This window comes from Sinohyriopsis cumingii, chromosome 18, assembly GCF_028554795.1.
Source record: "Sinohyriopsis cumingii isolate HCF-2022 chromosome 18, ASM2855479v2, whole genome shotgun sequence".
NCBI lineage: Eukaryota > Metazoa > Mollusca > Bivalvia > Unionida > Unionidae > Sinohyriopsis > Sinohyriopsis cumingii.
The window spans coordinates 26,751,205-26,779,168 of record NC_142978.1 but is presented as its reverse complement, the minus strand read 5'-3'; the positions used below and the strand labels follow the sequence as shown (position 1 = coordinate 26,779,168).

General features: G+C 37.8%; 1 long non-coding RNA gene across 2 annotated transcripts; it reads right to left on the bottom strand.

The window, feature by feature from the left end:
* Positions 1–4,066: 4,066 nt before the first annotated feature.
* On the bottom strand, positions 4,067–26,269 carry LOC149776265 (uncharacterized). Of its 2 annotated transcripts, XR_016416270.1 has the most exons (6): positions 25,225–26,269; positions 24,602–24,723; positions 17,988–18,105; positions 14,097–14,211; positions 4,630–4,736; positions 4,067–4,177 (listed from the first exon to the last, which is right to left on the bottom strand). It is a non-coding gene; the product is annotated as an uncharacterized LOC149776265 (long non-coding RNA). The 2 variants fall into 2 exon arrangements; XR_016416269.1 differs by lacking the exon at positions 25,225–26,269 and having other exon boundaries at positions 24,602–25,211.
* Positions 26,270–27,964: the final 1,695 nt, after the last annotated feature.

Here is a 27,964-nt window from a genome sequence, read left to right as displayed (position 1 = left end):
TCCTGCAAACTGTGTGCAAAAATGATTCCACAGATTATAGATGAAAACTTTACTATATTTAGCTTCAAGATATTAATAAATTCGGATTACTTCCTCCAGTCTGCTACAGTAATTCATGCCCATTGCACTCATAAATTGATTATAGTCCTTGCAGTATTTTGTGTGGGCCACAATATTTTAATTGATGCAGCTGATGCTCCATTCTTCAGTTCAGTGTTGATTCAAACATAGCAATGTCCCTTTGGGATGTGTGCATAAATAAAGAATGCCTGTCCCTTCATTACCACACTTGTTGAATTTATCGTGTCTCTCTGAAAACTGTACCATGTGAGAAAGAATTTTATAAACAAACTGGACATAAGTATTGCTAGACATATACTCAGACCTGAGACTTCATAAAAGACTGCTTACTTGTGAGGCATTGTTAGTGCTAGGGCTTGAGGTAATAACTTGCTATATGTTTGGTAAGGCAAAATAAGGGGCCTTATGACTTAAATTGAAACTGTGAAAAAACAAAAGGTTCAAATGCAATAAACTTTTGTTTTTCCTCATTTGTTATATTACAGTGCCATGAAAGGTCATTTCTTTTATCTTTTTAATCCCTTGCCAATTTTAAGTCATCATCACTAACCAAGTCTCTAAATCAATTCTTGGCATATTTAGCTAAAATGGTGTCTACTGTTCCATTATATCATTGATTGTTTAGCTTGCTTGTATGGAGCTTAACACCATTTTTCAGGACATCATAGACTTTACATGGCAGCCAACATATTTATTGGAAGAAATCAACACACATAACGCTACTGGCAAGCTTTCTCATATACACACATTGGTTGGACTAGAGAGAGTTGATTAGTGATGTGTATGCCTAGACCATTCTATAATCCAGGGCCCCATGATTGAATACAGCTTAAAGAAATTAACCCTAATTCAATTTCCTTGTTGCATTTAAATCATAACACCCACCATGCAAAGTGACACATGTCTCAAGATTTTCAAATTTGTATACGTTTTGCAACTTTTAATTCTGAGTTGATGCATGTGGATGTGGAAATTCAGTTACTGAATACTTAGCTACTTATATAAGGAGCTCTCACACTGGTAAAAGCATGCAATTGGGATTGTATTTGCAAGAGGGCAATTAATTGTTCAAAATACTGTTTTAGCTAACTACATATGCGAAGGGTTGATGTATAAAAAAGAGGATCAAGAAATCCTAGCTGGTAAAGATAATTGTATCCAACTTGACAGAAAGTGAGAAGGCCTTTTAATTTTGTACAGCAGTTTCATTAAGGAACCAACTATAATACCATTAAAAGTTTATGAGCAGCAAAAACCACATTTAGGACCAACTAGACATCAAAACCATATGCATAGTTCCATTTACGGCCAACCAGACATCAAATAGGTCATCTAGTGAAAGCACAATGTCAAAATGACCAGCCATCTAGGAGAAGTAGCAAGGAAGGGGTTTTCCAGATGCCCATTAAAACAGCCATATTGGAGGTTAGATTGGCACTATTTTCATTTACGTCCAACTAGACATAAGAAGTCTTTCACTGATATGACGATTCATTCAGGAGAAGTAGTTATACCAAGATTTTCAGGATGGCCACATTGGTGGCCTTATAGGATGTCTGTACAGCACCATAATTCTCATTCAGGACCTGCTAGACATCAACATAAGTATTTTGTACACATGTTGACACGCTGACACAATTATCCATTCAGAAGTAGCGATAAAAAGTTTCTTAATATGGCTACTGTGGCAACCACATTGTATGTGTGAGTGGCACCATCTTGTTTTTTCTTCCAGATATTTTCACACAAATATCATATTTAAAGATAACATGAATTCATACAAGATCTTGTCAGTTTATTTCATAACAGACTTTTCCCTCATATTAATATAATCTTTTGAAAACATTTATACATTATAGTTCTAGAAATTTTTCATGCTCTCAGAAACTATTAAAATCACAGCAGAAAGTGTTATATCTTTATTCAGCACTGAAAAATATTTATGAACTCTTAAAGTTTTTTCCCCTATATTAACTTAATTTAATGAAGATTTTCAGACTATAACCTTTCCATTGGATTTATTTTTTCAAACATGGCGTAAAAAGTATGTTATAGTAACCAATTTTTACATTGCCTTCACCATTGCAGAAATCTCTATAATCAATTTCCTAGTAAAGAAAAGCCAAGAAAATAAATGGACAGTTAATATTCACTTCAGGATCACAGACCTGAGGCAAATATGTCATTGTTAAATCAAACATTTTTATTGTGTTTCCTTAGACCTAAATATATATATATACTTGCTGTTACTCTAAACGAAGGCTGGTGATCCAGTTGATAACCTTTTGGGGGTTTTAAGGATGTCTTTAAAATTAAGGCCTTAAAAATGTTGAGATCTTATATTAAAAATGACAATTTGAGCCTTGCAGATTCATGTCCACAGGTGCCCAAATAAAATAAAAAGGGGGGGGGGGTGCAAGGGGCAAGCTTGTTGGTGTGTTATAAAATAACTGACTTATCATCGGTGTGCTGACAGGTGATGTGTAATTAAATCACTGTTGTAATATTAATAATGAGTGAGTCTGCACAAAGGAATTTCATACAGCTAAACTAGCTCAACAACTAGAGGCAATTAAGAAATATATCCACATTCGTGATTCTGTCAAATGGCAGATACAACAGCATCAGGAAGCTCAAGTGGCATTTACAGAAGGTAAAGAGCCGCTATACTTGTTATCTTTTTAGGGATGTGCTTGGATTTTGCCCTCAAGCTGGAGCAGTCATAGGATATATAATAAATCGCCACGGTCGGAATTTATCCCCAAGCTGGGGTAATCGATGGGTAAAGTCTTATCCACAGTCGGGGTTTTATTCAAGCTTCAGGTGCAAGTTTTTGTGCATCTCCATGCCCTTGCATAAAACACAGTTACACGTTTTTTTATATAGATATTTTTCAGTTGTAGACAGGAATAATAAGTATTTGCGAGTGTTTGAAATGAATGGGTTCATTATGAATTGAGTGGCACTACATTTCAAAAGCAAAATTGGATTGAAATGCAAGAACTGTAGTACGGAATTAGTGTTGGTTCTGGATCGTAGAATGGAATTGTGTGTGTGTGATTGGATTTTTAACGTAGCTTGAATAATTTTTCAGTCATATTGCTACGATGTCTGCAGTGTGGCAGTTTATAGTGATGTATAGCACTGGGGCATCATGCTGCAAACATGTAGTATGATGTTGCACCCAGTCACATTATCCTGACACCAGGCCGATCAGTCCTAACACTAACCTCTTAATGCTGAGCGTCTAGCGAGGTAGCTGTTAATACCATTTTTGTAAGTCTTTGGTATGACTTGGCTGGGGTTTGAACCCATGACCTCCCGCTTCTGAGGCGGACGCTCTAACCACTAGGACACCGGAGTGGTCAGAATGGAATTGTAACAATTACAATGGAAGCAATTTGTATTATGCTTGTTGGGGCATTCCTCACTGATGGCTGTCAGTGACATCATCATGGGAATGTGTAACAGCCACATTTTGTAAGAACAAGGTGTAGTTGGTGAACAATACAGACACTTTTCTGCCATTTCCACTGGCATCATCTCATATGATGTTATTTAAAAAAACTTCCTACAACATACTCACAACATATAAAACCTATATGCAAATCTGATGAAAGCTGCTTGTGTTTCTGAAACACATATTCCATACTGGTGGCAAGAATGTCCAAATCTACATTACAAAAATGAAAACATTACCATCCATCTAGGAGTTGCAAATGTATGAAATCCTCTTGTTGGGTAGTTTTACTAACAGGCTTTACAGCAGGGCCTTCCATTAGATTTAAATGTGGCAGGTAAGTTGACAAAGTAGGGTGGGGGGTTGGGGGGACCTACCCCAATGGGGATAATTCATTTTTTTTTTAAAGTAGCATGGTGTAAAGTAAAAGTAGATGGGCTGATAAGGAATCCACTGAATTTACAGACTAAAGGTTCAGACATTTGTTTTTAAGAGAAAAATGAAAGAAGGAAACAATACAACAGATATTTTAATATGACTTTAATGTTTATTTTCTAGATTTAATTAAGATTATGAATCAGAATCAGTCTCCAACTCCACTGTAAAGTTTATCTATTACTTCTTCTGCTCAGGCACCTGCAAATTAAAACAAAATTGTAATGCTTAAATAAAGTCATATCATCTCAGCACTAGTTACATATGCAGAAGTCATGTTAATCAGCATTATAAAAATGTATGAAATTTTCTTCACTGCACTTGTGCTTCCCTTACTATCGTTAAGCCATGATACAAGATAACTTTGCACTTACTTGTCATTTCTGGCAAGTGGATGGTGCAATCAATTTGCACAAAGATGAATTTATTTCATCCAAATATTTCATGTGAATAAAAATTCCAAATGGAGGCACTTGTCCGATCAGACAAGATATATGCATATTGTAGTTAGCTGGACTCTAGCTCTGATAGTCCTGGGCAATAGGATAAGCTGATTTTGTTATCAGTTTAGAAATGCATCCGCTTTGCAAATACTATGCTTTAAAAGACGAAACTGAATCCAATATTGATGAAATAAGAGTCATTTGGATTACCTTGTTTTTTATCATTCTGCATTGGTTGGGTGCATATTTGAGGGTCTCTGATATGGTCTCTTCCATTCCATTTGCCTTTGCTTTGCCATTAGTTTTCAAGCAGGCTTCTGCATGAGTAATACAATGTTTTAAAATAAGTTTCACAACAAAGGATGCATTGCATTTTTCTAAATGCCAGCAATAATCAATGGAATATTTTTAAAACATGTACTTTGAAATGTGTCTCAAGTTACTTTATCAATTCATTTAAAAATCTCTGGCAAGTCACATGAAAAACACAATTTAAATCAAGCCATACTTACTTATCAAAGACTTTCTCATTCACATCCTTTACCTCACACAATAAATATCAGCAACACCAACATTAAATTCACACAATCAGTACAAAACCTAGGTGTTACTCTGGACAGTACTCTCACATTGCACCAACATGTCATGAACATATGCAAGGCTGCGTATCTTGAGCTGAGACGCATCAGCTCCATTCTCAGATATCTTTCAGTTGATGCCACTAAAACACTTGTGTGTTCATTACTGCTTTCAAGACTGGACTATGGTAACTCAATTCTGTCTGGTTCATCTTAATATCTACTGCAGAGACTTCAAAAAGTTCAAAACATAGCTGCTTGGATCATACTTAGAGTACCACAATCAGAGCACACCTCCCCGCTGCTCTGTACCCAACACTGGCTATCCATTCGATCCAGAATCAAACACAACATTAGTTCTCTGTGCTACGTTTCACTGACAGACTCTAGTCCAACATACCTATCCGACCTCACCTATGTGTACACACAAGCAAGATACTTACACTCCTCTTCCGACAATCATATACTCATTATTCTCACTATGAAAACAAAGTCACATGGACAGCATTCTTTTGCATACCAGGGCCCAGCAACATGGAATGAATTGCCCACTGAACTTAGACACAAAGACGCAGTGATCCCATTCAAGAGTGCTCTCAAAACTACTTATTCTGACTACAAAAACAAACTTAATGACTTAATAATGTTAACTACCTTAAATATTCTCAGCATGTTTTTTATGTTTTCTAATTTCATGGTGTTTGTTTTTGTAATCATATCATTGTGTATGTTTTTATGTTGTCTAATGTTGCAAAGCGCTTAGAGCTTCTAAAGATTAGGCGCTATACAAAGTCCTCATTATTATTATTATTATATTTAGCTTGGATGAATATTTTTTAAATCAGTGGCCATAACTAAAAAATGGGATTTTGTTTTATGATCATAAAAGTATGTTGGACACCATCCATGATGTACAATGCTGTCTGACATTTCTATGCACCTAAGGTTTCCATCTCAAATATTAAAGCAAAATGCATACCGAATTTGACAGATTGATGAAAATAAAAAAAGCAATGCTTACCATTTGAAAAGAGGCAATTGTCACTAGAATATTCTATTCAAAATGATATTAATTTTGGACACAGGGGATACCACCCCCATGTTTTCCTGACTCGTGATATGTCGGCCTATTCTGTGCACAGCTTTAAAAGATGTAATGTTTATCCATCGAGCTATAGAAATGAAATACATTTACTGTAGACTGTTTCTGTCAGCAGTTAAGTTGAGTAATTAGGTCAGGTTTATAGCTAGTTTACAAAATTCAATGTAGAATGCCAATAAATGACAAGATATATTTTTGCAAACTAAAGTGATCTTGAAAAAAGATTAGTAAAGTTTAACATTTTATAAAAAATAAGCTATTATGTGGAAAAGAAACAACAATGAAATAGGATGCAATGTGTTTACGTCTAGTTTTGGAAGGTACCGTCATAATTGTACCGTAGTTTAATGGGTGGAAAGGCCATTGAAAGGTAAGGGCAGTGCGGAGACCATCAAGTATGTTCCAGAATAGCTGAATCTTTGTAGATACATAGATCCATTCGTAACTTCAGTCCGCAAGCGAAACACTGTACTTCGTATCCCAATCCTGACTCGGGTCCGAAGTAGACAAATCCTGTTCTAGCTAAAACATACGAAGAAGGTAATCCTTCCCTATCCGTAGGCCATTTTTGAAACGTGTCCAATCGACGGGCACAATCACAATAGTCAGGTAAGAAGACTGGAAAATGGTAGGGTTTGAACTTGGAGTTCTCACTGGATTTCTCACTCGATTCTTGCTGCGGCGAAGTCATCCTTCTGGTGGGTGGCTATCCTCTTACAACCAATGTTTTATACCGACATGTCCATACGGCAAAGTAAAGTGGGTGGGAAGCCGCACTCGCTTCTGCTACACGATTTGATAGACTTTTTCCAAGGGTCGACTGACGATGTGGTGTGTGGGTAAACGTACAATCTTGTTGGGTTGATAGGTGGTCACTTTCTCTAGACTGCAAGGCTTCTTTCAATATGCCAAAGTTGACCACTCGACTGGTACGATAATTCAGAGTAAGTCCTTTCACTTTACACTTCGTGTGCACTTCTCCTTGTTTGTCCCAGTATTCGTAGCCGTAATTTTTGGGACCACCACTAACGAAACTTAGAATCTTGTCATCGGGGTGCTTGTCTGTCCAGGCTCCTAAACGGTCTCCTTCGATGTCAGGGTGCTGTTGACTCGGGTGATCGATATAAATGCAACTGTCCATGTCAAAGTACAAGACACGTTCCCCTAACAGTTCTAAAGCTTCGTACAATTTTAAGCGAGCATGAGCTGTCATGTAAGCTGCAATGATGACATTTCCAAAGGGGTCATCTTCTACAAAGTTCAGATCTTCTTCGTAATTCACCAAGATCAAATCCTCACGAACGACGTCCACGTGTTTCATGAATTTGGCTTTGTCGTGAATCATCTGAAAGTAGCGGGAAGGTTCGGTCAAATACTCCGTCTTGGGTAAACACGGTCATTGTGCCATTTTACCCCACAAGCAATTTAACATCACTTTGGCAAACGATCGCCTGCCTTCGTTTTTCTCAATGTGATTTAAAGTAATGCCTTCTTGTGCCCAGAATTTCTCTCTGAATGTCTTTTGGTCTTCGGGAGTGTGACACCAGGACAGATAGCCACTGGCTTCTTGCTCAGTTTCAAAAAGGCATCCACGTAGTCTGCGAAAATGCCTTTCTGCGTGGGGTCACCCTTGTGGAATTATTGTGTCTTGGGAAAGTGGCAAATTTCGTACACTTCTAACAGTTGGTATCCCATGTTCAGAGCTTTGAACAATTCTACGCTGACCCATGTCCCCGTCAAGGCCCGTTCTTCCTGGGTGTGATGACAAGGTTGATCTTGGTTGCACGTTTCAGCACAAGTACGGCACAAAGGAAACACAAGTTTGCCTTGGCAATGGCGAGGTAAGACGGGATGGTATAGGTTCGTGGGAGGCAAAACTTTGCACTTGATCAAGCCTTCGTATTGTCGATTGTTTTTTAGGTCGATGTGTTCGGTGAACAATTGTGGGTGCCCTGCAGGAAAGCAACAATATTTGCACACATAGGGATACAGTGAACACACGTCCAAGTATTTGATTTCTTCTCCTTTCTCTTCGTCAGCTTGGTACAGCAAACAGGTGGCATTGGTCCTTCCTCCGTACAAACTATTACTTGGGTTCAGGGGGTCCATGAACTGGTAACTTTCCATGAGGCGTTTAAACTCAGGATCGGTGTTCAAACGGTGATTGTATTTGTGTTCCCACATTTCCACCACTTGGATCCTTCCTGTTCTAACTTTAGGCGTGGCTGACAAATGGCCTGGTACAAGTCTTCCATGGTTCGTTGTAAGAACTGATTTTTAGTGCCGCGGTCAGGGTAACAGACGGGACATCCGTGAAATAAGCAACCGTTAAACTCGTACATGATCTTGGGGTTTTCTAAGTCCCAGCCATTGACCGAATGCATTCCGATGATCTTTCGCCCTGTCCGTTGCGGGCATGCTGAATCCATTTGTCTTCCTTGTCGCACAAGTAATGCAACCAGCATGGGGCTTTGACCGAGTATTGACGTTTGACATAGTTGGTCGTTTGAGGACTGATGACAGCCACAGTGTTTTCAAGCATGAATCATTGTCGGTAGACTAAGGAACACGCTTTGGCAATGGTGCAAGCCTCTTTTAAATGATCAACCCCTCCGTGTTCCATGAACAGTTCTCGAAATTTTCCACAGCATCGCCGTAAAATGTCCATGTCGGAACGACGATACTTTAGCATTTCTTCCTGAAAGTCGAAAGGGTCGGAGGCGTGAGCCTGGTACCAAGCGTAGAAAGTTTCTCGTTCAGTACGCATGTTGTCAGGGTCGTAATAGTGAGCCTGAGGCAAATGGGGTAGAACGGCGTGTTGATTGGCTTCTGTATTGAAAAAGTGTGGAAAGTACCCTTTAGCCATTTCTGTCATTCCAAACATTTTAGGCATTCGACTCAAAGGCATGGCTAAGTAGCTCATCGAATCTTTAAACTGCACTTGTCCCACTTGCATGAAAATGATTTTGGCTCCGTTCAAAGTGATTTTAGGACGCTCGATGCCACGTTCCGTATAACATCTCAAAAGAAACTGTCCATCGTATCCGGAGAAATTGTGAGCCATCACCGTGGCATGGTGATGACAATCTCCATAATAATGTTCGATGTCCTCTTGGCTCCACGTCTTGTCGATGGGGTCTAAGACCCATTGTGTGAAATCGGCTAGTGTGTTCAGTCCTTGAAAGATTTTTTCACGCCCTCCAGGAATCTTACTGCAGTGAGGGCAATAACTCAAGATAGGTTCTTGAATCACTTCTCGCACGCTCGATGAGCCACGCAGAAATTAGGAATGTGAATACTGGTCTCTTGCATGCATTCGAAATCGAAAAAGATGAAATTGCCTTTCTTCTTCTTGTGACCATCCTCTTTCTCTGGTTGGGATTGGTATTTTTGTATGTAGCATTGGTGTTCCAAGTCCACAATGCAGTGACAAATGTGACATTTTTTCTTTCCTGAACATACGTGTGCCTTGGTACTGTTGATACATAGACCTTGTCCACACATTGGGCACAATCTCAGGAGTTGACAAGCACATTTCTTCTGTGAACCTTGCATCTTCAGATGTTGTTGGTAACAGGCAGGGCTGACAAATGTGCGCAGACAAGCAGGACAATGCACTGGTTCTTGCCCTTCGCTCAGACAGGGTTGAGAGGCCAAACATCCTGAGCATTTCGATCCACAATGTTTGTGTTGCTCTCGATTATTATAACCATCATAAGTCACATTTCTCACAGTAATATTTGTATCCCAGGAATCCAGTGATAGTGGTAATGGTATCGAAATGGTCATCGTGATGATAGAGGTGAATGTATTTTCCATCCTTAAAGTCTTTCCCTCGAAACAACAGAGACCCGCGCACTTCTTGAGGGTGCACTTTCAAGGTGTATCGTGGAGCTAGGGCATCTTGCAATTTTTGCATCTCAGGAATGCCACAGGATGTGTCTTTGGACAGGCATGCTTGTTGTAACAGAAGTTCTGCTTCATTTCGTTGTTTGGCTCGGTTCGATTTTCGAATGTTCTCCCAGGCTCTTTTCCATTCTACCGTGTCGTTCTTGTCGGCATAGGTTCATCCCACCACGATGGCTCGGGCTAAACACATGTGGTCTTGAAAATTGTTAATTTGGACAAGACTTGTTTTGGTAATGCGAAGGTTGTTGACCAATAAGGTCTTTCTGCATTGCCCGGTCCCTTGAGGAGGAGAGACGTGGGTCATGTCCAGTGTGGCTTTTCCATCGGTGATGTCAAACTGGTCATTAGATTGTTGCACGTGTTGAATCTTGTCCATGACTTTGGAAGTGGTCAATTCTGCAGGGCTGCTAAACTCGATCCAAACAGGGGATTTCAAGCCATCATGTTGTATGGAAAGTCTCAAGCGATCATCTTCTTTGGGTTGACATTGTCGCTTGAGTGTGGTGAGCAAAGAATCCCACATGTCGGTGATGAACCCTTTTGCTTTCTCTAACAGTACTTCAGACTTGAAATCTTTAAACTTCACTGTGTATTTGTAAGCCGTAGTTCTAAATTTTCTAGAGGGACGCTTTTCCGTCTCTCGAATGTCATAGTACTTTTCAGGGTTGACTAAGGGTGGTAAACTTTGTTTAGAGGGTTTGGATTCTGGTTCACTCATGTCCTCTTCAAAATCACTGGCATGAATTTGTGCCAAGACTTCAGCCCTAGTACGAGGCGATAGATCACGTTTCTGCCTCTTACTTTCTTCTTCTTTCTTCTCAAATGAATTGGATCATTTCATCTCGATAGCAAAAAGTCAAATGACTAAAGTTTAAACACCATGGATTAATTTATAGTCATAGCAGACCAGCGTATATAAAGGGTATGTGTCTTGTCCTTTCACTATTCATTTCACTCTCAAACTGAGCACAACAATGGAAGAGACTACCAAGATCGAACGTTTCATCAGAGCTTTGCGAGGGGTCATTAGAAAATTCTCTTCAGACCAGCCGAGGGACTACTCTCCTTCCTTTCAAGATAAAAGTCAAGATACTTGCTATATCTGTCAGAAGAAAGGGCATTGGTCTTCAGAGTGTCCAGACCGTCAAAAAAGAAAAAAAAGGGGTTAGAAGAGACAAAAGTCAAGATACCTGTTATTATTGTCAAGAAAAAGGACATTGGTCACCAGACTGCCCAAAAAAGAAACAAGAGGAGTCAGAAGAAGAGAGGGATTCTTCAGAGGAAGAGGAAGAAGAAGAGGAAGAAAACAGACAGGTGAAGAAAAAGAAACAGGAGAAGAAAAGAAGGGAAGAAAGTGAAGAGGAAGAGGAGGAAAAGACTATGACGGTGAAGAAATTAAAAAAACAGAGAGTGAACAATGAGACAGAATAAGTCTATGAACTTTTTAAAGTGCTCTGTTGTGAATTGTGAATTGTAAATATTTATAAAAGAATAAATTAATTATAAAAGGTAAGTGTCTTTGGGTTTTGATTTTAAAATAAGAACCTACACTCACGCACACTCATACACAGACAGGTACTATTGGGTAAAATGGTTTTTATTAGTTATTGGCAATTGAAAGCATATCTCTTTTCGAGAGACGTGGATGGCCCTGAAAAGGGCCTTTTTTGGTGTAAGGGGTGAGTTTAAACAATCAACTTTAACTGTCTTAAGCCTTTGCCATGGCCAAGGCCTACTTCTGGACTGCGTACTGTTGATGATGATTTCGTTGAAATCACTAAGGATGGTGCAGTAGGCGTAGTCACAGGGTTGGAGTGTTTAGCTTGGGAAGGTCGTATTCTCTTCGGCCGTAATAAAGAAGTCTGATACATCTGTTTCAGACTTCTTAACTAAAATGTCTAACAGTACCGTGACCGTTTGATTTTGACACCCTTGTTTCTTTGCTGCTGCGTCTTCTTCTTGTTGTTTTTTTCTTACCTCTTCTTCTTGCTGCTGTTGCTGTAGGAGAAAAGCTTGTTCCGCTTCCTTTTGCTGTTGTATAAATTTCTCCAATTCTTCTTTCTGTCTCTGTCTAAAATTTTCCATGTGCGGTAATGAAGGAGAAGGTGACGAAGGTTCAGGAACAAATTCTTGCAAGGTAAAAAAATCCACAAAATCCCAATTCACCTCTTCTGAAAGTAAGTCTGGGTTCCCTTGGGTAGTCTCCACCATCAGTGCACCCAAACTGATCGTTTTCTGAGTTTCCGTCATGTTGAAAAACTGTCGCTTAGATTGACTACGCACAGGCGCTAGCGAATCTATATAGACTATGTGACGTCACAGACTGCTCTCTTCGGATTGGACGTGGGCTGACTGAATTTTGTAACGCGTGTTTGGATTGGTCAACAAACTCAATCCGTTTCAATCCTTCCTCCCCCTATAAATAAGTACAGTTCACTGCATTCCTTCACCTGTTACTCAGCACCCCAACATGTGGACCGATGTACAATCTTCAACGCTTGTGTCTTCGATGATGTTCCGGACGGACATATCAATGTATGTCCGATCCAACTGGACAGTTATCCACAGGACAGACACCAGCCTGTGGATGCGAAGAATCTTATGTGGAGCATCAAGGATGCCTCAAAAGAGTCTTAATCTATGGTCCTGCAGTCAGGCACAGCCTAAGGTCAAGAAGAAGATGTCACAGATGCCCTTTATGTTAAGGGTATATTAACATAAAACCAAAGGCCCTTTTCAGGGCCATTCCTATCTCTCGAAAAGATCTTGACTTTCAATTGCCTACCCCTTTTTTTATTTTTTTGTTTAAAAAAATAATAAAAAAATAGAGACCCCTCCCTGTTTCAATTTTCGCCTGTTCCATTTTCATAGACCCATCAGGTCGGGACCTTATTAAAATAGGGTCCCGACCCTGTTCCATTTCCCCTAGTCCCAAGACAGTCCCACGATTTATTCCCCATGTTCAATTTCCCTTCTCCCTAGAGTGAATAGTTTTTTTTCTTTCTCCCATGTTAAATTCCCCTTGTCCCTAGAATGGATATTTTTTTTCTTTCTCCCATGTTAAATTACATAGTCCCCAGAGTGGATATACCCTTTTTAACATGGAAGTTCCCTAGTCCCTAGACCGTCCCTATTCACTACTACCATTGTCATTACCAGCCTGAAACCCAATTTAATGCCATTTGTATAAATTCATTTCAAATAAATATTATGATATAGTTGAAGTGTAAAGTCAAGCAAGTATTCTGTTTGCAGATTTTACATTTTAGATATTATAGTAAAGTCATATTTTCTCTTGTTTAGTAAACTTTATTGCAACTGGTTCCAAAATAGTAAATCTTATTTAATGTTCATTCACCAGAATAGGTATTAATACAATCCCGAATTAACTGTATGGTACTAAAATATACCCTGATCTTGTGTGAGATTGTAATATACAGAACTATACCTCAAGACAACAATAATATATTGAATTTATATTGTATCAAGACTGTCATGGTTATGAACTCCAACTTTATTCAGGTTTTTTCATAATAAATGATCATCTTGTGCTATGGTTGAAAAGAAATCAAAGTTCAGTTTAACTCCATTCTCTCCACATTTGTAAGTTGTTAAGAGGCATACTCATCCTCAGTGTTATAGTAAAATGTAATCTTATTTGGATCAATCTTGGTGGTGTAATATATGAATGGAGAAAGAATATTATCATCCAGATTAAAATATGTTTTATTCAGACTCTACTAAAATTTTTAGTTGGATATGGGTTACGGAGCCTGATGTGTACGAACAAGGCAATGTGTACCATGACCTTTTTAATTTAACATTTTAAACTCCTGCAGAAGAAAGAGATTTTTCAGATCCATTAATCTGTATTAACAAAAACATTTCTTCAGTATGATTTTCAATTACTTAGTATTGACAAAACTCATATTTTAAAGTTGTTGTTTTTTTGTGTTTGGTTTGGCCTTTTATGGTAAACCAACACAAGTAAGTTATTTAGTGCCAAGGCACTTTAAGTATAGTGCCTTGCCCAAGGACACACCATGGTAGCTAACCCAGGTTGGTCTGATGGTAGAATTTGAACCTACCTTATTTCACAGGTCCAGAAAGCTAACCACTGAGCCACTACAGCTCCCCATCTTATAGTGGAATGCTGGTATACTTTATGATCAAGAAGGATGGGTTGGGGTATGCATGTTGCATCTGAAAAAAGTGATGGAATTTTTGTTTACATAATATTTTAGTCATACGATATGAATCATTTTCTATAGATTTAAGATGTATCAGATCAAGTTAAGAAAAATCATATATTCTGTTTCCTGGGAATGTACTAAAATTCACTGTTATTGTTTGATTTTTTGGTAGTAAGCTTACTTGGTATTTTTTTCTTTTTAACTTGAATACCTAATTTGTTAACATCCTATTCTAAATCTTCAGAGTTCTGTCTATTAAGTGACAACTGTTGATACATGTAGGGAAGTTTTTGTTTATATCTTTTGATTTTTGTGATTCTGGAAGTTGCAGTATTTGTTGTTGTATTATAACCATTTCAGTAATTTAATGAATGCAGAGTATACTGCTCTATAAATGAAATTTAAGTGAAAATAATGTAAAAGTATGTTTCACTGCAAATATAAATTGTTTAAAATAATATATCATTTATCATATGACTATTCAATTGTGGTAACTAGTATTCCATCCAATATCTATATATTAAAATATGTCTTTTCATACAGCTGGTGATCATTTAGATACAAGTCCAATTGAACATAATCAAATTATCAATGCAGGTGTTTTTATTAGTAGTAGTATTGCAAGTATAAGTGTTAGTATTAAGATTTCATATACAGGTATGATAAGTGTATCATAATGTTTAAATGATGCTCCTTGTTACAACATAAAATATGTTCATTGAAACAAATGGTTCACTGGTAAATTGGCAGCAAAGGTCTTCACTGAATTATGTTGCATAAACTATTTTACAATAAAACATATATGATGCATCTCAATTATGATGAATGTGAGGAGGAGGATTAATAATAATGCAATTTAAGTTATCTTCATAACATAAGTTCTAGCAGATGTGTAATTTTTATGTGGTTCATCATCAGTTTGAAACTGGTCTGTGATTTCTGGATCTGGACATACCTGGTCCCCTGCTGTTGTGCTGCTATGGTCTTTACAGTTCATTAGGATATCAGTTACACTTGGTTTACATTTAGAACCCCATGGGATGGATTGCCCAGTTTGAAACTGAGAGAATGGTTAATTATCCATAATATAACTCCTGCAGTTATTATTAGGTTTGATATCAAGGTCTTTCTTTAAAAGCTTTTCAACTCAGGTTCTGTTCTACCATACAGATAAATAAAGTCAAATTCAAGGCTTTCAGATTTGTCCAGTTTGTTTCATGTGTTGCAGCAGACAGACTGTATATTGCCACTGTACCATATAAATATCAGTGCTTAGTCTGCTCTCAGTTGCTGTGGTTTGATTAGTTACAAGTGTCATCACATGTGACTAATTATTGACCAATGTAATGAAACTTGTATAATTAGAAGGCTGTATTTAAAAACTCTAAAGATCTTAAAAAGAAAATTGGATCGGGGTAAGTAAAACCTTTTACTTTGACCATTTGGCTAGAAAATAATTTTCAATAAGTTTAAATTGGATAATAGTAATATAATAATTAATTACACAAATCAGAATAAAAGCTATTTGCATATCCCCTTACAGCTGTTGCTTTTTCATAGTACTAAGTAGAATAAAGTATAGTTAAGACAGATAAAGAAATATCCCGTCATATATACCTTACATCAAATAAAGAAACTCAAGATGGATAACAACAAAATTAATGTCACATCATCAAATAGTTATCTCAGCTGCCTGGTCAACCTAAAGGCAGATAAACTAGGGCAAACTTACTCCGAAGCAGTCTCATCCCCCCTAAGAGAAAAACGACAGATACAGTTCTTAACGCCAATTTTCAACTCGACCCCAACTGACTCGATGAGTAGACTCTACCTGTCACCAAGCGTAAACGAGAATGTGGACAATCTACCGAGTAACCGCAAAACTACATCCGACATGAGTACCCAAACTGAGGAACAATACTCAACAAGCACAAAAACAACCCAGACCACGCTGGTTAAAAACACTAGCAGCCAGGGGACTCAAACTGAGAACCTACTAGATGAAACAGAACGCCCTCACCCTACCACAAATAAAGCAGTCACACACGACTCAACAAAAGGTAAGAATAATAGGAAAACCAAATCCCAAATACCAGTTAGAAAGAATAAGGAACACACTAACTGTCAATACAAGACCCAGCAAGCCGGTTATGGACAACGAAACAAAGTCAGCTAAAGAGACAAACACCAGGGGAAAAAAGACCAGTCTGCAAAATATCCAAAACAAGAAACACCCCGCTGAACTGACTCTCTTCGTCAAGGGAGTAAATTCCAAAATAACGAAGTTAGCCTTTAAAACCATAGCATGGCAATTGAACAAACATCACCAAGGAGAATTCACGCTTAAAAGCACTAGAGACGACTTGCTGATAATCAAATGCACCACTGAACAACAGATTGCCAAATATATGGAAATTGAAAGAATAGGCCAAATAAATGTTCAGGTCACTAGACACAACAGAACAAAACAACACATAGACCCAAACCCCCCAAAAACACACAACAAAGGAGTCATATACGTATCAACTCAAAATAAAACCAATGAAATAGTAGACTACATAAGGAGTAAAGGACAGGAAGTAGAGAAAGCAATCCGCCTAAAAACAAGAAGGGGAAAGGATAGCACTGCAGTGGTACTCTTTTTTAAGGGCGCCACCCCAGAAACTATCAAAATAGCCGAAAAACTCGAGGCTAAAAAAATTTTTGCTTTCAAAAACAAACCACGGTTCTGTGGCAACTGCAAAAATTGGGGGCATTACTCTAAGAGTTGCGGAAACCTATTCCGGTGCAATCAATGTGGTCTTCACCACCCAGACCGGAAAACATGTAGCGCCAGCAATCAGCACTGCGCTAACTGTAGTGGTAACCACAAACCAAACCACGCAGAATGCCCCAGGGCTCTTAGAGAAGCCCTAATAGTCGAATATATGATCTCCCATGGGGTAAACTATAAGCAGGCCAAAACAAAAATTAGGATACCAAAAACAAAATAAATAGGTAGCACCCTCACTGGTAGGAAACACGCATAAAATGAAAACAACAGTAAATTAAACAAACTATTAAGACTTTTTGCACTAGAGATGGATTCCAGAGCAGAAATCAAAATATGGCAATGGAATGCACGCGGCCTTAGGGCCCACGCTGACCAACTAAATAACAAAATACTTGAACAGGAAAGAAAACCAGATGTTATATGCATACAGGACACCCACCTAAATGATACCTCACGTATCCCAAACATCATAGGCTACAACACCAAATACCTAAAGCATCGATCCCCCACAGCAAGAGGAGGGGGGTTAGCAACCTTTGTTAGAGATGGAATTACATCAGAAATGCATAAATTAACAGATAGTAGACCGCCCAATGACTTCGAAATACAGATAGTCAAAATAACCGCTCAAACTAAGCAGGTACTAATCGTTAACCTCTATGAAACAAATGAGCAGCGCAATTTAAGTGCAGACGAAACAATCAAAATGATTAAAGACTGTGGAGAATGGGTGGTAATATGCGGGGACTTCAATGCGCACAATGAACTATGGGGGAGTCAAAAGACGGACATTAAAGGAAAAATTGTAGAAAAATGGGCACAAAAATGCAACTTAGTTTTTCTAAACAACGGAATGCACACCCGGATAGATGACAGAACAGGTCACACATCAGCAATAGACCTATCTCTATGCACACCAAGATTAGCAGGCATTTCTGATTGGCAAGTTGATGAAAGCGACCCTATGGGAAGTGACCATTACCTTATAAATATAGAAATACAAATTAGAATACCTCAAAATAAAGCGTCCTTCACACCAAGATGGAAATACGAACAGGCCAACTGGATTAGGTTCAAACAGATAGGTGACTCAATCGACCCAGAAACCATATATCACCGGGACATTGACACCTTTAATGACAAATTAATAGAAACCATTAACACAATGGCCCAAGAAACAATTCCTAAAACTAAAGGAGTAGCACCCAAACCCACGGTGCCCTGGTGGAATAATGAATGTAAAATAGCAATTAAAGAGAAAAAAAGAGCTCTAAACAAATTCAAAAGAACTAAAAATAATAGGGACTTTAACTACTACAAGGAAAAGGAAAAAACTGCCAAACAAACTATTATGATAGCTAAACAAAACTCATGGAGAGAATTCTGCTCAAAACTAGATATTAACACAAAATCGAAGGAGGTGTGGCAAAGAATTAAAAAAATGAGAGGCAAAACTAAATCAATAACCCCCAACATACCTGGACAAAACAACAAACATAAGGCAGAATTATTCGCAAACTATTTCGCCAACATGTGTAGCAATACCAACTTAGAGGATAAGTTTAAAAATCATAAAAGGCAATTTGAGGAAAGCAACTCTGACAACATAAAGGAAGCAGGAAATAATGACGGCCCACTAAACCTTCCGTTTACAGAAGCCGAATGGAGAAAGGCCCTCGCCGGCAAAAAGACCACATCCCCCGGGGAGGACACTTTGGGGTATGAAATGTACAAGAACCTACCCAAAAAACTTGTCACAATTGCACTTAACCTCATTAATAAAATATGGGAAACCGGTACCATACCTATAAGATGGAAAAAGGCAGTAGTGGTCCCGATTCTTAAGCCTGGAAAACCCTCAAGTGATATAAAATCATACAGGCCCATATCACTAACAGACAATATATGTAAAATAATGGAAATTATGGTAAACAACAGGCTGAAATACCATTTAGAAAGCAAAGGACTACTAGCTAATACACAGAGCGGGTTTCGCAACTACCGAAGCACAATAGACCAACTCATGAGACTAGAAACCGCTGTCAAATTAGCATCTAGAGAAAAATTTTAAAAATCCAGATATGTTACAGCCATCTTCTTAGACATGGAAAAAGCATATGATCTAATGTGGACTAAGGGACTGATAAGTAAACTTAAACCATACGGAATAACTGGCAATATATACAAATTTATTGCTAACTTCCTAACCGATAGAAAGATACAAGTCAGACTAGGACAAGACTACTCCGAACGATACAAACTGGAAAATGGCACACCACAATGAAGCGTAATCAGCCCAACTTTATTTAATATAATGATAAACGACCTGGAAACAGCGGTAAAACCCAACCACCTTGACTTATCCCAATTCGCCGATGACAGCGCCGTATGGAAAACTGGCAACCCGGCCAGCAGAGAAACGACCAAGCACTTACAAAAAGGACTAAACGATATAGGAAATTGGACAGATAAATGGGGATTTAAATTGTCACCTCTAAAAACAGTAGGCATAGTTTCCAATCCGGGAGGTGGCCACCCCCCACCCACTCCAAACTTAACCCTAAAGGGGGTACCCATCAAATTCGAAAAACAAGCGACACTCCTAGGTATGGTATTCGACCACGTGGGCAGCTCATATCCAAGAACTCGTAACGAAGTGCAAACGAGACATCAACCTCCACAGAAACCTCAGAGGGGTGAATTGGGGGGTTGATCAAAAAACACTCGTTACCCTATATAGAGCACTTATAAGAGCAAAATTGGACTACGGTTGCCAGGTATATGGAGCGGCAAACGCCACGTTACTAAAGAAACTAGACACAGTCCAATCAAAAGCGCTAAGGGTATGCACCGGCGTCCTAAATGGTACCCCCACACAAGATATCTTAATAATAGTAGGAGAACCCCCGCTAGACCTAAGGCGGAAGGAATTGATGCTGCGATACTCGACTCGAATATCAATACACCAACCCAACCACCTCACGCTACAAGCCCTCTTAGCATGCGACAAACCATTCGATACAAAAGGAAAAAATAAAAAAATACCTAGTGGGAAAATAATTATAGAATTAAAAAGGAAATTTCAAATCGCAAATATCAACCCAGAAAAAATAAGGTACTACCCAGACCCCCCGTGGACCTGTCCCACACCACAAATAGATCTTAGCTTACGTAAACTAGGACAAAAACAAAATGACCCGATAGGACTAAGAGCATCAATACTAACGTACATTGACAACAAATACGAGACATACACGCAAATCTTCGCAGATGGATCAAAAACCAAAAATCCAAATAAAACTGCAGCAGGGATAGTGATCCCAAAATTAGATGTCACCGTTGGAAAAAGACTCCCAGACCAATGCGCTATATACACGGTAGAATTCATGGCAATACTAATGGCATTAACATACGTCAAAACATACCCCACAACTAAGGCAGTCATTCTAAGCGACTCTTACAGTGTACTACAATCGTTAGCAACGGACCAATCCAAGAGCAGACCTAATATGATTAATCATGCAAGATCGCTACTTAAAGAGATTGAAAAAAACAACAAACACGTTGAATTCGTATGGATACCCTCTCACATCCATAATCCCAGGCAATGACAAAGCAGATGCAGAAGCAAAAAACGCCACAAACGAACCAAAAGCCCAAAATATAGCATACAGCGTCACTGAAATCAATAACATGGGACAAGATCAATGACATGTGGCAAGAGCTATGGGAAAAATCGGATGCAAACAGTCTAATACACACGATGATGAAAAAAGTAAGTAGAAAAGTCGAAAGTCCGACCTTCAAAAATCCATACGATATAACAATAATAAATAGAATAAGAACAGGTAAAACACTATTGGCAGGATGCGCAGGGAAACACATAAAAAGGGGACCAACCGAAAACTGCCCCTACTGCCCAACTCCAGAAACAATTGCACACTTAATAAATATATGCCCCAAATACAACCAGGAAAGGGCCGAACTAAAATCTCAACAGGAACAAATAGGAGAACGGTGGACATACCCGGAGTTACTTGTGGCAAAAAACAATAACATAGGAATGACCTATAATAACATCATGACATTCATTAACAAAATAGGCAAAAGGGGACAAATCTAAACCGAATGAAGGGTTGGGTATAAAGAGAGACCATGTAAAGAAATTAAAACCAATAAACCTAAAAGATCGAACCAAAAAAGAAAAAAACCAATCAAAATATTACAAATCACTGTTTGGGAATTGTGACGGCCGGCTCGGGCTAGTGGGTTCACAGACTGACACCGCCGCTCATAACCCGAACAATAAAAACCAGATAAGGACGAATATTACAAAATCACTGTTTTGGAATTATAATGGCATGCTAGGCCCCGTAGGTTCAAAAAAAAAAAAAAAAAATATAAAAAAATAAAAATAAAAAAAATATACATTAAAATAAATCACAAATAGCTAAGCTAAACAAAAATAACAGGTAAATAGCCAAGTGGTCAAAGCGAAGGGAAACAAAGGCAATCAAACCACCTCCCTCGAAGAAAACATCTCACGGCGAACATGGCAGTATCAAAAGGACGAGAAGACCAAAACAGAAACGGACACGGGATAAGGCAGAAAGAGCTGAAATAAAGAAGAGCAGGAAAAGGCACAGAATGAAGTTAAACGTCCTAAGGCAGTAAAAGAAGAAAGAACAGGACACTTGCAGACCTTGGGGAATGAAGGCAGAAACAATGAAAAGAGTATGCCTCAAATAATCAAACCACCCCCACCCCCCAGTATGAAAAGAATTGCCTTCCCGAAATCAAACAAAATAAATAAGGCCACCCCCCCCCATCTACTTATAAGTGTGAATGAGAAAGTGAGCGTGAATGTGTGTTGTCGGGATATGTGGGAAAAGCAGAAAAACGAACAAAAATGTCTATAGCCATTACACAAATATAGCATACACACTCCCTACCCACCTTTTTTTTCTTTTCTTTTCTTTTTTTTTTTCTTTTTTACAAACAAATTTTACCACATAGGGCTTTCATTCTGACCCACGAAAGCCCTCTTTTGACCAACAACTTACTGGCCCTGAAACACACTGATTGGTTTAAAGCCACACGTACGAAATACTTAACCAAATTGAGATCTCCAAAACAAAATAAAGGGCTACTAAAAGCCTACTAGATGTGAAAAAATTTCCGGAAAATTCAAGTACGCAAAGTACACAAAATTTAATAGACCTTACAAAAGATAGGAAAATTCACAACTCAGGAATATCTGAAGCGTATGTGACAATCACATGTTTGGCAAGATAGTACAGGAATAGCCCAATAAATATAGGGAACTGGGCATCGATTGCAACGAAAATTTAATAATACTGCTGCTGGTGTGCTTCGGTTACTGCCTGAAATGAGAGAGGAAGGAGATGCAGGATGCAGAAAGAGACCACCAACGGAGTACAACGATGGAGAAGGTTGCAGCGACGAGAGCCTGGGCGGGACCTTTTGGGGCACCTGGGCTTCGGCTTGCTTGCTTGGGGGCATTGTATAAGTTAATCGCTAAATTCAAAAAGTACACAAACGTGTACAAACTAAACAGTCGCACATACCGAAAGGTGCACGTGACTTTAATCCAATGAATGAATGAAATGTGTGCTAGAGGGTAGGGTTAGCAGTTATACTCCCAATTATGTTTGTGATGAGCAAAAGCAGCTGCACAAATTTGAGCTTTTAGTTTGGTTCTGGTAGGGTCAAAGGATGCAGGTACATTTTACATTAATTTTTTACTAGAAATAGCTATTTTCAATATTTTTCTGTGACAAGGCAACTAAAAGAATCAGTATGTGCCTTATGCATGAATAAAGTTCACTAGTACTATAACAAATTAGCATACTTTTCATCACCCCTCTACCATCAAGATTTTTTTATATTTAACTCTGTAGCAGACACAAATAAAAGTCGGCAGCTCATTTGCAGACTAAGTTACGCATATGATCTCCAATGCTCATCTAACTGTGACAGGCAGTCACCAACAAGCCAACCTATTTCCATGCCTAACTCAAAGTAAATCTGAACCACATTATAGATTTAGCTTATGTGTAAATTTATAAATGCTAGGCTTGTGATAATTAGGTTCATGCCTTCTACCTTAAAAATTAGAGGGATGTCAAAATACGAAACTATCCAGTGAGACCTATGATGTTAATTTTAATCCCTATGGGATTTGTGACATAAAAAACCCAAATGCTTTATGTATTAAAAGGTAACTAATGGGGGCAGGATCTGCCCAGAATCAGTGGTTAGTATGCTAGACTCCTGATAAAAATGTTTGTGTTAAAATCCTGTTATCAAGTCAACCAGGTTACCTACTGCAATGTACCCTTGCCTTACTCCAATTCCCTCAGTACTCAGTAAACAACTAGTGTTGCTGTACATAACAAAACCAGTCCATATTGATTTTACATATTTTACTAAATCCTGACAAAAATAATTCTCTAAATAAAGAATGATTAATATGTGATGGTCTCGCATGTAATCAAACTCTTCCAAGCTTTTAATGATATGAACCGATTTATCAATGTTTATCAAATTTGCATGAAAAACTATTTCTTATTTGTCATCAAATATGTTCAATGTTTTGATCATATAAGCATTTCTGCTACATTAAATCAAAATAATCTTTTTGTCAGAAATAGAGCCCTTATAGTATTTGCAAGGTCAACCAATCAGATGCAGAATTTGAGTTTAATATGAATGAATATTTTTTTTACAAAATTGCTCTTTTGCTATATCTTGATGAGGTAAATCTATTCACCAAGTCTGATGAAATTAATGAGAAATAGTTTTAAGAGCAGTAGCAAGAATGGCTAGTGAGATGTAGAACCACCACATTATATGCATAGATTTTGCTTATAGCCTCAGACATACAAGCAAATAATTAAACAAGTCAGATCTAAATTGGATCATAAACACTGTTGTGCAAATCATAAGAAACTCTGCCAATCAGATGCAAGGTCACTTCACTACCATACCTTTATCACACTCATAATAAGCATCATTGTGAAACTTGACTCTATAAGCCCAATGGCCAAGCATGATCAAACTTGAATCAGCAGTAGTGGTTATAACCTCATGTATTTGTATGCATCTTCACTTCTTCAATCTAGATCTCATTTATATAAGCATGTATTCTACGTTTAGTAAAAACTGCACTACATGTATAAATATTGCATGCGGTGGTAACATACTCAGATGAAAGATCACCTTATTATTATTAATGGTTAACACTCATCAAACTTCAAGGACAACTTAATGATTTTAGCCTATATTGTGGAAGTATGGCTTTTAGGCTGGTTAAAAAACTCAACTAATCTTATACATGATCACATGTATATACTTGGATTTTCCTCATTATTAGATTTATCCAAGATGTTGATTTAAGCCCAAAACCAAGTTTTATATAAACAAATTGATCAGAACTATGGACTCCAAAGTAGCTAATTTCTTACTGTTGAAAGACAGAAGGGGATGTGAAATAAATAACACACTCTGGACCATTACATAAACCCACTTAGCCTTTTGACCAGTTGAGATAAAATATCAACAATAATGTTAAATAAGATTGATAAATTATGTTTTCTCACATTACCTCTAGCCCTTTTCAACATGGATGGTATTTTTCTTCCACATATGTCAGCTCTTAATTAGTGGCCCTTTCCCATCATGAATGTTGTAGGTGAAACTCTCAGAATTAGGCTTTTTAATTTATATCTGTAGAAGAAAAAAACTATTGGTCTGCATATATCAATGTCACCATTTCTGTATTAGATTAAAATACCATATGTGTGTGTGTGTGTGTGTGTTAATTTTAGAATTTAAGCAAACTTGTCTCCATGTGTTTATTTTAAAACTGATGATGATAACACATAACAGGTTCAATGGATAAAATGTTATTTCTTACTTCTTACAACTGCTCATTATATCTGAATTTACATTCAATGTTTGTTTTAATTAACATATTTGGGATATTGGGCAAATTATTTATTTTGTAGTTTATCATTATATCATTTACCAGTCTTTTATCATTCAAATATGTAATATAGTACCATTATACTGACTTCATATTCTATATGATATCCCAGCAATACATATTAAGCAGATAAGTGCAAAAAAAAATGTTCAGAATGTAAAATTTACTCCAAGCTCAAAGAAGATCAGCAAAAGATAATATCCAACAAATTACCAAACAAAAAGCGAAGTTAACGCAGTTACCTTTATTATGATGTCTCCAACACCAACGGTACTGTACAGCTACGTCTTCTGAGTTTTACCGTCATCTTGTCTTTCAAACCAGAATTAATTTCTTGAGCTCTTACAAAATGAAGAAACTTTTAAATACTATAATTTAAGCAGCTTCTTTACATGCCATCAGATAAATTATGGCACAGTGTTATGTCTGTCAGCAAAACGCAACTTCACATTTGGACGGCGCGCTGTGTGGGCATCGCCGACACAGCAACTGACATGAATTCTCTATTAGCAGACAATGATTCGGAATAAATCCTTCGCAAATCTAACATTCTCGATTTTTCATAGTTCCACTTTTCATTGTTGCATCTGTTTGATTGTACAATTGCTAATGATGTTCAATGAATCAACTTCAATTCATCTGCTGTCTGAAATCCCGGTTCAGTTGGTATTTTCTTCCGCGCATGATGCCGTGTAAATAAAAGATACGGTCGACATTCAAAGTGGTTTAGGTTAATTTATTATTTTTCTTTATTAAGGTCATTTGCAGAAAGTGTTTCGCTAGGGTGAGAAAAAAAAATATAACAAAAAGAAAACTTTCTTTTCCAACGCTAATACTGTATATATTTCAATTTGTGATTGATGCTATAAATAAAAAAAAAATGATAATAAAGCATTTTAGCCCGTGGCTTCGGCACGGCACTCGTTTTTGTGGGTTTTTTAAAATGTTGTTAGTGTTGTTTTGGGGTTGTTTTTTGTGTGTGTACCACACTAAAAAACATACCAGGTATTAGGCCTAACGTAGGAAAAGAAATTATCCTCTATTTATTACTATTCTTACTGTCAAATGACGCAAAAGTGATCAAATTGCTATTAAGATTTTGTTTTGTATAACACTTACCGCTAATTTTCCTCGAGATAAAGCAGCCACTTCAAAATGATTATAAAATCTGTGACAGATGAAAATCGTGGTTTAAATAATTCGTAATCGCCTGCCTTAAAATACTGTAGGAATTTGCTAATGTATTTCATGGCCCTCGTTTGAATAGATACCAACGATCATGTATATCGACCAAATTTTATATATTCCTGCCCACAATCATGTATTTTGTATTAAACCGTATATTACACGAGCGCTCTGTGGCAAACTCGGGGGGGGGGGGGGGGGGGGCGGGTCTCCATTATACCCAGAGGCGTAGCTATGATATTTTGCGCCCGGGGACGAACTATAAAATTGGCGCCCCAGCCCCCTCCCCGTTTAATCACATTTTTGAATATTACCCTTGTTTACTTATTATAATGTAACGTTGTAAGCCTCATTTTGGCGCCCCTGTACCTTGGCGCCCGGGGACATATGTACTCCCCTTCCCCCCCCCCCCAGCTACGCCTCTGATTATACCTGCTGTATCAGTTGAGAAATATATTGAACAGATCAGGCCCCAATACTCTCGCTCTGAAAAACATTAAAATAATTATATGCAGAATATCGGTAGGTCTCCCTCTTGCCAAAAATGTCAGCACCATATATATTTTGCAAGTAATGTAATGGGTATAATAACACACACACACACACACACACACACACACACTTTTTTTTGGGGGGGGGGCAACGGACAGATGCCCCCATTTCCCAAAAAAAATAAAAAGTATTTTATATTTGTGTATTTCCCCCTCAGATGTGTTCTACGTTTTATTAAAACAAAATTTTATATAAAAAATTTAGTTTTTAGAATTTTTGATGGGGTATTTATGTTTCCATAGTGTTATCTAAAGGGTTGTTCGTCCGAGTCTGGTTTCCCTCACCTTGCTCGAAGTTCATTCCCTTGAAATGTTTTGTAACCTTTGCTATATGTCGCCTAGGTCTCAGTGTTTGCTATATGTAATGGTGTTATATTGTGTGTATGCTATATTTTCTTTATGTTTGAGACAGCAAGTATAGATCAAATATCTTTCCCAGTTGTATTTCTTCCTTTATGATGTTATATTGTATCTTTTAATTTGTTTTATGGTTTTCTAATTTTGACGATGGAATGGTGTACTATTTAGATTTTGTTTAAAAAAAATAATTTCCTATTTTATTATTCGAGTGATAATATGTGTCGTTCCTCATAATAGTCTTTAAAGATGTTGATAGGTAGGTTACGCTCGATCCAAGGTTCACGCTTCTTTATTCTCTATGTGTTTTTCCTGGGTCGCGTTAGGCCTCCTTTATTTAGTTTATCTGATTATGCTTTATTGAAAGATCCAAACGTATTTATGAGACCACATTATTCTATAGTGGTCAACCATGCAGTGCGGGAGAAGTTAGTAGGGTTTTAAACTAAGTGTTATACAGTATGTATTTGTGTCTTTATTTTGTCTGTTTATGTTCTACATTGGGTGTTTTCAAAGACTCATGATGGGCCTATGCACTTCACTGAGCCCTGTGACTTAGCCCCATGATGTCATCGCCATTTACTTCCCCCTTATATTTTCCCTGTATCCCTTCCTATATATGTCTTTAGAATTTTCTTTCAGAGAAAGAAGAAAAAAAATTAAATTACAAAATTCTTTTATTTTTTTCTTTCTTCCTTTCTTCCCTTTTCTCTTTTAAAAAAAAAAAGTTATATGGGTTTCTTTGAAATATTTGAAATAGAATTTGAAATTTTCTTTGAAATATGGCTGTTGTGGGGTGCGAGGAGGGGGTATGGGTATGGCATCAGCTCGCAATTGCGCTACGCGACCCTTCGGTCTGTAATACCTATTCCTCCCTCCCCCTCTCTCC